General features: G+C 37.2%; 1 non-coding gene across 1 annotated transcript; it reads left to right on the top strand.

Moving 5' to 3' along the window:
- Positions 1–232: 232 nt before the first annotated feature.
- Positions 233–339, top strand: LOC130029586 (U6 spliceosomal RNA). The gene has a single exon (XR_008793374.1). It is a non-coding gene; the product is annotated as a U6 spliceosomal RNA (small nuclear RNA).
- The last annotated feature ends 11,651 nt before the right edge of the window (positions 340–11,990 follow it).

Below are 11,990 nucleotides of genomic sequence, written 5' to 3'. Positions count from 1 at the left end.
CTCTGTCTAATGCCAGGTACAAAAGTCAGATCAAAGTTGATTAAAGACCTCAATATCAAACATGAATCCATAAGGTACATAGAGGAAAATGTAGGCAGAACTCTCCACGAGATTGAAGCTTAAAGCATCTTTAAGGATGAACCAGCACTAACCATGCAAGTGGAAGCAAATATAAACAAATGGGACTATATCAAACTAAGAAGCTTCTGCACTTCAAAAGAAACAGTGAACAGTGCTCGCTTTGGCAGCACATATACTAAAATTGGAACGATACAGAGAAGATTAGCATGGCCCCTGCACAAGGATGACATGCAAATTTGTGAAGCATTTCATATTTTTATAAAAGATTCCGTAGATGAAATGAAAAACTCAGTCTGTGCCCTCAACAGTAGAATGGCCACAGCTGAAGAGAGAATCAATGAGCTGGAAGATCAGCTGCACCAAGCCAAAAGAAACAGTGAACAAAATGCAGAAAGAGCCCACAGAATGGGAAAGAATATTTACCCAATACCTATCTGATAAGGGATTAATATCCATAATATACAAGATACTAATAGAATTGTACAAGAAAAAAACCTCCAACCCCATCAACAAATGAGGAGAATAAATGAACAGACATTTCCTCAAAAAAAAATACAAATGGCTAAAAGGAACATGAAAAATGCTCCACAATAGATCAGAAATTAAAAAAAATAGATGATTTAGTACTGTTAACAACTTTATGCAACTTAATTGTGAACCTGAGAGAAGCAGTTTAGAATGATATAATTACCCAAGAAGAAATCAAGATAAATTAGAAAACTTGAACAGATCAGGTACTATTAATAAAATATGAAGGTCATAAAAATCCACCAAAAAGCAAAATTACAGATGGGTTTATTCATAATGCAAAGAATAAATATTTACTTTACATAGGGAAATTAATATTATATAGTAATCAAACAGGGATATGGGGGAATGGTGCTGGTATGTGGAAAACTGTCTGAAAATAAAACCAGCCTGAAGGTGTGGAGATCTTGACCACATGAGACCCATTTCAGGAGACTGAAAAGTCACTGAGATATATAATCCTAGTCTTAAGTCTCTAGTCTCATGACTGAGAGGATTGGTACCAGGGATGCATGAGCAAACACTGCGATATGAACTCAAGAATGGACCACCATAACTCTGAATGTTTTCTCTTGAGCATGTATCTAAACTACCTCTCTCTTTCCCTCCCCACCAATGCATGATGGAATATTGAGGATTTAGAAATATATAGAATTTGGGGTCCTAATAATCAATTATTCTGAAAGTCACATTATTAAAAATAAAATCAAGTAATTTTTAACAAAGAATAAAATGTCCAGTTTGATGTGCTCAAGAGACTGGGGAATATTTCCAATATCAACATGTTCAAAGAATAACAAGCATAGTTTGTTGTTTACCGCTAATGAAATTGTAGCAATTCAAATCTCAGTATTCTAACACACTAATACACATCACATAGTGTTTATGTATGTTAAAAATAGGTTCTTGTGCAAATGGATTTCCTTACATAAAAGTATGAATCCCACAGGAATCTATTGACATAATAAATCAAGTACTGAATTATAAGAAAGTACTAGAATCACAATGGATTCTTGATTTTCCTTTAAAAACTTCAAGGGAGAATGGTAAAATTAAGGAAAGGAATTTTACCATTGCCTAGAACAGATAGTAGTCCACCTGGCTAATAGCAGTGCAGGTTGATGTTGGCAGACTAATTTAAACATCCCCTTCATAAAATATCAAAGTTAGATTATTAAATCCTCATATGTGGCTTTCATACATTAGACTTCATGAAGTTTAAAAGGACATATTCATTCATTCATTCATTCATCATCCTGTTATTCGTCGATTCCTTCGAGCAGGCCCCAGTAACGTCTCTTTCATCCTAGCCCTGAGATTATATTCAAGGCTCTTTAGGAGAATGAGACCCATCATTGTTACTGGTATTTGGCATATTGGTATGCCATGGGGAGTTTGCCATATAAGTGACAATTTTAAAGAAAAGTATAATATATATACATATATAATGTATGTATTTTTTAAGAGATAGCCTTTATCCTTGTCCACTGTTACTGTGACCCAATTTTAGCTGACTTAGTTCCACATTTTAGACAATCCAGCAAAGTCCTGAACTTTCTATAATACTGGAGCCACCAGGCTGGTTGGTCATCAGTGGCCATTTACTCAAGTCTCGCAGCATTAGTTTTAGAGAAATCATGAAGGGTTGGGAGGTTGCAACAAGATATATAGCCCTTCCTTCAGGGGAAGTTCTTCTAGGAGATATACGTGGGACAAAATCTTATATAAGCGCTCAGCACTCTAAATACCTGCTAGGAGATCCACCCAAGAGCAGGATTCCATCTAAGGATGTATTGCTTTCTCTGTTCCTTGGAGAATATCCATTTAAACAGTCATCTTATATTTACTTCTTAATAGCATTTCTAGTCAATTTGTATGGATAAGGTAAGAGATATAGTAAACTTAAAGAGTGCCTCTTTCTGGGATCCAGCTAGCTATAGATCCGTCTGGGATCTAGACAGTCCTCAGTCCAGGAAGTCTTTCCTAACACCAGCAGGATCCTTATTGAGTAACTTTTTTGTGTGTCAGGACAAAGTTTATTACACGAACATGGTCTTTTTTTTAAATTTTATCGAATCACTGTGAGATAGCTACAAGTTTTCAATTTGGGTTACAATCACACAATGATCAAACACCCATCCCTCCATCAGTGCACATTCCTTACCACCAATATTCCCAGTATACCCCCTCACCTTTTCCCACCCTCCCACTGATTCCATGGCAGACAATATTCCCCATACTCTCTCTCTATGATGGGAGATTTGTGCTGAAAGTAGATAATGGACCAAACATGATAACCTCTCAGTATCTGTATTGTAAACCATGACCATACTCTTAACTTATCATACTTCTTATGGCTCTTAGCCTATAGTTTTAATGATGTCAGGGTAGGTTACGCCTTGCTCTGTGTCTATTCTTGTCCCTTGCTGGGACTGCCCTTTTGGGGTGTTAGAAACCAAGTGTCACTGAGGCTTAAGTCAAGTAAATATGATGGGTGCCCAGGAGTAAATATAATTTGGAGTCAATTAATTCCCCAATTACAAAGCTTAGCATTAACTATCTTCCTGTATCTATACAAAAAGGGAAATACAAAAAGAATAAATTCATTAAAGGAAATAGCACTAAACTATGCAAAGGACATAAAGAAACAGGAAAACAATATTTCACTTACATACACAAAATCCAGAGCGTAGAAGAATTTGATTTTACAAGCTACAGGTTCTGATTGGGGGATATAAGTGAATAACAGATGGGGAAGAATAGCACAAAAGTAGAGGTTAAAGATAAACACTGAAGATTGGGAGTGTCTGGTGGAATTGGATTTGCTTTGGGATTTTTGTGTCAGGAGTAACTCAATAAACCTAAGTTCCCCACAGAGGGAGAAAGAACCAACCAATGTAATTCAACAACTGGGTGGTTTATTTTTTCTAAGACTATATATTTTGCCCCAGACCTTGAGCTCACAGGAGTCTAAGATAATGTGGGTACTACCTGGCATATTGTGAGATATATAACTTAAACACTCTTAAATAAACAGTCTTACCACCCTACTTGGGAATGTGAGATGTTAACTTTAATCTCAGTAACACACAAAAGGGCCCTAAATCCACAAGACATCTCTGGGAAACAAATTAAAATCCTCCCATATTTTGTTTCATAAGTAAAAAAAAAACACCCAGTTCTCCTTTAAAAACCCACAAAATGAAAAATGAGCCACACTTAACTTAGTACTACACTAAGATCCTTCATGCTTGGAAGATTTTTCTCTTCTACTTATTTTCCAGTAAGCTTTTCTATTTCTTAACTCAGTCTGAGCATCATAGTACTCAATATTTTAATCCTTGAAAATATTGAAGAACCTAGAAACCGTGGCGACCCGCTATCACCACTCCTGCATCGTTATCACCAGCTTGTTTTTCCTCTCCCTACTCCTGACATTATTCAGTAAAATTTGTATTTTTTTAAAAAAATAACTTTCACTCAATAGGAAATTACAGAAAAATAAACAACTAACAAGCAAACACCCCACTCCCCATTTTTTTTAATTTTATTTTTTGATGGTTGTTTGTTAATATATTTTCTTTTTTAAAAAAATTTTTAGTAAAACACCATAAGGTACAATTGTAGACTTACAAATTTTTGTGCTTGTGTTTCAATTATACAATGATCAAATATCCATCCCTCCACCAGTGCCCATTTTCCACGAGCATGGATCCCAGTGTCCCTCCCTCCCCCAATCTCCCCCATCTGCCTCATCCAACCCTGCCTCTGTTAATATATTTTCTATATAAACTTATTTACACCCCTATTTACACAAACTGTTTATTCTTGGTTATGAAAATAAGTTTTAGGGGCTGGAGACAGTTCAAATAGAATATGTGAATTTTTAGGCGTCAGCCTTGTTTGTATTGTTAATTAGAATACCACTGATGTTATATCACAAACACTGATTTTTACGCATGGCTGAATGTTCACTGAGCATTTCAAATGTATTAAGCAATACACTTCACATAGGGAAAGATATTAGCAATTTTTCCAAAACATAGAAAACGTTAATGAACTTAGCAGCTAACTCATAACTAATACAGAACTAACAAGTTCATGAAGGGAAGTTAATCAGAAGAAATTGTAGTTTAGCTTTCAGTGTCATTACTTACCTTTATAAGTTCTTAAACCAACCTTGGAGTCTAGTGTTAGGATAAAGACTCTGTAGAACCTAAATATAGACAATTATAAGTGTTTTATCACTATCCTCATCTTTTTTCTTTCCATTAAAATGAAAAAGTAGTATCTGTATTCAGAAATTTAAAAAATTGTAAAACTTATACATTTTTAAAACTACACACCCTTATACTAGCTTTCAAATTTATTATGATAATTTACAAACACTGTTAATGGTCTATAAGAATTTGAGTAGAATGGTATAAAGCATGAAACTCCAACATTAACAGTACTGTAAATCACTATGTATAACATTAAAAAACATAAAAATATTAACATTTTTAAATAACCCAGGAAAATATATGCATTTCATTTTATTTCCTGAACTATCATCAAGCCTACTGTAAAGCCACTTACTGTAAAATATACTTTGGGTTTTAAATATAATTTACCTTATTTCAAATCAATATTACTAGTAATAACTTTCAAATAGACTTCGGAAATTTGCTTACTTGTGAATATAAGATTCTTCCTCCTCTGTGAATTATCAAACTACTATGGGTGCCTTGGTTGATAGCGGTGGTGAATTTACCTTAGGTAAAAGTACAAAAGAAATCTTGTAAACATGAAAAAATGTGGCATGACAGCTTAACACATTTTGCAAAGTTATTAAAGTGCATCATGTATACACAAACATAGTACAACTTATTTTATTTGTTTTATTTTGGAGCCACATGAGACACGACTCAGGGATTCGTCCTCACTCTGAATGCAGGGATCACTCCTGGCAGGGTTCAAGTGACTATTAGGGATTATGGGATACCAGGGTTGGCTGTCTGCAAGGCAAACACTCCACCCACTCTGTACTGTCTCTCTAATACCTGCAATTTATTTTATTAACCAAGAATAAACATTTAGTGGATGTAAATAGGGAAAATAACTTTATATAGAAATGTTTTTGAAATTTGTATGGAGTAGCAATCTCCCTTCCCCAATATCCAAAAAAATCCTGGGGGGGGGGGGGGGGAAGATGGGAAGTTTCCTTTTCCCAAACTTTAAATTGCACTATAAAGTCATAGTAATCCAGACAATGTGATGTTGTAATAGAGACATACTAAGATGAGTGAAATAGAACTGAAATCACAGAAACAGATTCTAAGATAAATGGACAGCTAATCTTCTATAAAGGAGCAAAGAGTATAAAGTGGAGCAAAGAAATTCTGTACAACAAATTGTGTTGGTAAAACTGGTCAGTCACATGGGAAAAAATAAACTTCGATCCCTATCGTGTACCATGCAAAAAAGTCTGCTAAAAAATGATTAAAAACCTTAATATTAGACTTGAATTCATAAATTATATTAAGTAAAATATAAGAGAAACTCTACAACAGTTTGGCCATTTTTTAAATAATAAGTTACATTTTTTATAAAGAATATACTGTTCCACTGCATTTTTTATATTCCTACTGCATTTAATATTTTTAGTGTGTATTGAGAGAAATATAGTGAAAATCAATAAATAAATATTTTTAGTTTAAAACATTTCACATTAGATTAATAAAAAGGATATTTAGGTAGATTTTATGATAAGAAATGTCATGAATTTCTTAAAGAAACTTTGTAATTTTAAATTATTTGTCCGTCTGTTAAGTTACAATTTTTTCAGTTTCTTATTTTAAGACTGGGGTCATGCTTTTCTCAATTTTCCTGTTTCTATAAAAAAGTGGAAACTAATTTTAAATAACTGAATTAGAAAATACAAAGGATATAGTAACATTGACCTTTGCTTCTGCCAATATCTCACAGTAGTTTTCTGCAAGCATAATGATTTGTTTTTAAACTCTTCTGACTTCAATTTCAGAAGACTTGAATTCATCTCTCTCCTATATAGCAATCATTTTGAATACTGTTTTCTTGACTATATAACTTAACAAGTGCTATGTTTGGTTCACAGTTATCTTTAACTTGCCATTAAATTATTATTAATTAAATCATTTCACATTCTCAGGTATACAGTTCTCATCAAAATTCATATATAGTTCTTCCCATTTTTATAATGCATAGTTAATTGGTATTGTAGTATTACATGCCATTTCATCGGTAAAGAAACGAACAGCACCCGGCCCAGACAAGGTCAGACCAGAACACCTGAAGAAACTGCCATCAGTACTCATCAATACACTGGCTCGGCTCTTCACATGCTACCTGTCTGAATGCAAGTTTCCATCCCAGTGGAAAACCAGCAGGTCCGTACTACTGTTCAAGAAGGGAGACATCCATGACATTGGCAACTATCGCCCGATCTGCCTATTGTCTGTCATCTACAAGTTGTTCACTGGATTCATCCTAAATAGTACTGACAGAACACTAGACGAAGGAAAACCATGCGAGCAAGCCGGGTTCTGCAAAGAATTCAGCACCATCGACCATATCCACATGATAACCAAGCTCATTGAGGTTTCTCGGGAGTTCAAGATGCCACTCTGTCTAACATTCATTGATTTAAAGAAGGCCTTTGATTCTGTTGAGAGGGAAGTGGTCATTGAAGCCCTAGCCAATCAGGGCATTCAAGCCCAACACATCAAGATCCTCCGCGAGCTGTATTGCAGATTCACTACCAGGATCTCACCATTCCACAAAGAAGTATTCATTGAAGTCAAGAGAGGGGTTCAGCAGGGTGATGCCATTTCACCGAATCTCTTCAGTGCCACCCTCAAGAACATCATGCGACGACTGGAATGGGAAGGAATGGGAGTGAAGATAGATGGTCGGCAACTACACCACCTCCACTTTGCTGATGACATTGTTTTAATAACACCAAACATCAGCCAAGCAGCGCAAATGCTGGCCGACTTTGACCGTGAGTGTGGAAAGGTAGGACTACAGCTGAATCTTACGAAGACAATGTTTATGAGAAAAAGCCTCGTTCCTGACACCCCATTCGCTCTCAATGGAACGACCATCTCCGAATGCAACAGCTATGTGTACCTGGGTCGAGAAGTCAACATGACAAATGATCTGGCACCCGAGCTGCACCCGAGGAAGACAGCAGCTTGGAACGCCTTCAAGAGCATCCAAGAAATAGCTAAGAGGACGAAGAACCTCCGGCTCCGGGCACATCTCTTTGATTCCACTCTTCTTCCTACATTAATATACGCCTCAGAGACCTGGGCCCTACGCAAACAGGATGAGAACGCTATTCAGGTCTCCCAAAGAAGAATAGAAAGAGCTATGCTTGGAATATCACATTTCACTCAAATGAGAGAAAGAATCCGGAGTTCTGACATCCATCGACGATCAAGAATCAGGGACGCTGTCTCATTTGCCAAGGTGTCAAAAATCAGATTGGCTGGTCACGTAATGAGATCTAAAGAGACCGCTGGACTAGAGCTGTTACCAACTGGATTCCACGGGATGTCAAAAGACCACATGGCCGCCCACCTAGCAAATGGTCAGACCTCTTCATCAAGATCATGAACGATCGGTTTGAGGCTCTGCATGTTCCTAGAGTGAACAGACGCCATTGGGCTACACTAGCACGAGACAGGGACAAATGGAGCCGTTACTGGCGCCCACTCGAGCAAATCGATGATTAACGGGAAGTTAAGTGATTAAGTGATTAAGTAGTTTTACACAATGATAGAAAGTGAAAGTGTTAGAGCCTACTTTAAATCAAAGTGGTCAAATGTATCTGAAAATAGAACAAAAGAAAAATATAACAGAAATATGGAATTCACATTTTGCATAGTAGACTGAAAATAATGCAAGTAACAATGTGGGAATATGTTGAAAAAAATCTTACATCACCATATCAACCAGTATGTTATTGACAGGATAAGAAGAATTTGAGTATTTGATTGGCAAAACAAGGAATTTTAACTTATACATTCATATTTTGGGTAAATTAGAAGAAATTGATTGGTCATTATAGAAAGTTATACAAATAATGAGAAATACAAAGACCCACAAAGAGAATTAATAATGACACAGTGGTCTGAGTAATAGTATACAAAGAAGGGTATTTGCCTTGCTGGCACTTCAACCCAGGTTCAATCTCAGTGCCCTGTCAAGAGTGATCCCTGAGCACAGAGTCAAGATTAAGTACCTTGTAGTATGACCATTCTCAGCACACACACCCCCCACACACACATACACACAACACACACACAAAAAAACAAATAACCAAAGGGAAAAATCACGATCACAATCATCCTGTTGTTTGTAGATCGCCTCGAGCAGACACCAGTAACGTCTCCTTCGTCCTAGCCCTGAGATTTTAAATAGTGCCACATTCAAGGCTCTTTCAGGGTTAGGAGAATGAGACCCATCATTGTTACTGGTGTTTGGCATATTGGGTATGCCACGGGGAGTTTGCCGGACTCTGCTGTATGGACAGGCTAGACTCAGTTATGTTATCCAATAACATCAGGTAAAGTAATTTTGGACAGTGTCTGAGTCAGGTCTAAAGAACATTCACATTAATTCCATTTCCTGCTTCATGAAACATCTTTTGGAGTCCTAAACTATCGACTGAAAAATCAGGTATACCTAACAGAAGAGACTGAGAAGAGAGTAACTAGGAATGCCTGAATATAAAGAGAATCCAGCCAAATTGACTTTTTTAGCCATACATGTTGAGGCACCTCAACATGTATGTGAGTAAAGCTAAGTTCGATCTTCTATACTGAACCACCACCTGAAAACTTCCAAACACTCTGAGTCATGCCATGTAGAGAGAATAAACTGTTGAGTTCTGCTGGAATTTATTGCAGAATAATTCTTCAAATATAAATTTTACAACCTGTTATATGGTAATAAAATCAAATAATCCCATAGTAACAGTTATTAAAATTAGTTTATCTGAAAATGTGTTCAAAAGAAAAACTTGAGGGAAAATGAACAAATAAAATAGCATTAATTCATTATTTTAGATCATAGTAGAAAGACTGGGTTTCATTTTAAGAATAATGGATATTATAAAATGAGATTTTAAAGGATGAGTGATATGAAAATATTTTATGTTTTACAAAGGCTCCTCTGATTGCAGTAAGAGTTAGATGTTAAGAAGTAAGACTGAAAATAAAGATACCAGTAAGTACAGTTATACATGAAGATGTTAAGTAGTAGGACAGACAGAATAGACATTGAGAAGGGAGATAATGCACTGTGTTATAACTTTTGAAGTCATAGCATGTCAATTAAGTGTAAGAGATTATATTGAAAAGATATTGATATTTCATAATATGGTGATATTATTTGAAGAGGTATTAATATGTGCCTCAAAAACATGTAATTTAACTAATGCTACCTCAATAAAATAGATGCTATTTGTTGTACTGTTAGAATAAAATATGGGAGCACACATTCTGTTAGAATGAAGTGTGGAGAAAACAAAGATTAATCATATCACTTCAGGGGACTCCAGTGATCACAAACTTAAGGAAAACCAATAAATGATCCTAAACAGAACATATCCAGTGATGGAAGAGGATAACCAAGAAATGCACTAGCGACTGGAGACAAAGTTCAGCCAGGATGGAGCTCGCCTTGCACACAGGGCATATCTGGGTTTGATTCCCAGCATCCCATATGGTCCCCCGAGATTTGTCACGAGTAATTCCTTAAGGAAGAGCCAGAAGTAACCCAGGAGCACCCAGTCGGGGCCCCAAAACAATTTTTTTTTAAAAAAAAGAAGTAAAGAAGAGAAATGGAAAAACAAGAGAAGAAAAGAAATGCATCAAGTCAAATATATATTTTCAGGAAGGAAGATATAGATATGCATAGCAGATAGCTTTTCTCAGTGAAATAAGAGAAAGATAAATAATGTAATAATCATTGTAATTGATAACAGGGCACTCCTTGTCATCATTGACAAGAACAATATCACTGGAATGGTAGGGTGAATTGATACAGAGGGGAATTAGAGAGAAAGTACTTTTTTGAAGGTGATTGTAGGGGGTGGTACACTAGGCTGTTCTCAGGATTTACTCCTGGATATGTGTTATAGGAATCACACCTGGCAGGCTTGGGGGACCATATAGGATTCCAGGGATCTATCTCAGGTTGAACACTTGGAAGACAAACACTTGCCTTACCCACAGGATTTTGTCTCTGTGGCACAGAGAGAGAGAGAAAAAAAAGGGGGAAAGTTTGGTAGAACATAATCCTATTGATTAGGATTTACTTTTTTTTTTCACTGTATCACTGTCATCCTGTTGATCATCAAATAACTCGAGTGGGCACCAGTAATGTCTCTATTCCTCCCAGCCCTGAGATTTTAGCAGCCTCTTCTTACTTATTTTTTCCCAATTATTGGAGGCTCTTTGAGGGTCAGGGGAATGAGACCTTTAGTCGTTATTGTATTTGGTGCATCAAATATGCCATGGGGAGCTTGACATGCTCTGCCTGTGCAGGCAGGATACTCTTGGTAGCTTGCTGGGCTCCCTGAGAGGCATTATTTATGTATTTTTCCTCTATGATTTGTTTTCTACTGTCTGAACCCCATCAGATATGGTGTAGTAATTGTGAAAAATGGGTAGGAAGTGTCTCATAATGTATCTGGAAAGCGGCCTGGACCGTGGTGGTGGTTGGGTAGTGAAGGTCGGCTGCCAGGGCTGTGTCCCTGAAGGTGGGGAGGGCTCTCACCCGCCCCACAGCCTGGCGCGGAGAATGGTGGTACGGTTCTGGGAGCCTCATTTTTGACTCCCGTCTTGGAGGAGCATCCTGAGTTCTGGAGGGTGGCCAATGAGGAGATTATCTGGTGCTGGAAGGGTGTGGCTTATATGTGTGAGTGTGATCTGTGAGTCACTGGAAACTGTGGGAAGCAGGCAGAGGATCTCTGTTCTGGGGTCCTGTTTTGTCCAGAGTTCAAGGTCACACAGTTCCACATTATCTGGGTTCTGTGGGACTTCATTCATGCATGAGGCTTGGCCTGAGCATACAGAAAGTGGCCTAGACATGGTGGAGGTTGGGTAGTGGAGATTGGCTACCAGGGCTGGGTCCCTTGGGGTGGGAAGGGTGGCTCTCACATCCCCACAGCCTGTAACTTAAAAAAAAAAGCTTTTTTTTATTACTGAAACACCATGAGGTACAGTTGTAGATTCATAAATTTTTGTGCTTGGGTTTTAGTTATACAATAAACAAATACCCATCCCTCCACCAGTGCCCATTTTCCACCACCATGGATAATATCCCTCCCCCCCATTCCCCCCATCCCCCCC

The sequence above is a fragment of the Sorex fumeus genome, unplaced genomic scaffold (genome assembly GCF_029834395.1).
Source record: "Sorex fumeus unplaced genomic scaffold, SorFum_2.1 ptg000003l, whole genome shotgun sequence".
In the NCBI taxonomy this organism is placed as follows: domain Eukaryota; kingdom Metazoa; phylum Chordata; class Mammalia; order Eulipotyphla; family Soricidae; genus Sorex; species Sorex fumeus.
Note: the sequence above shows the minus strand (reverse complement) of the source record. Positions and strands in the feature narration are given on the sequence as shown.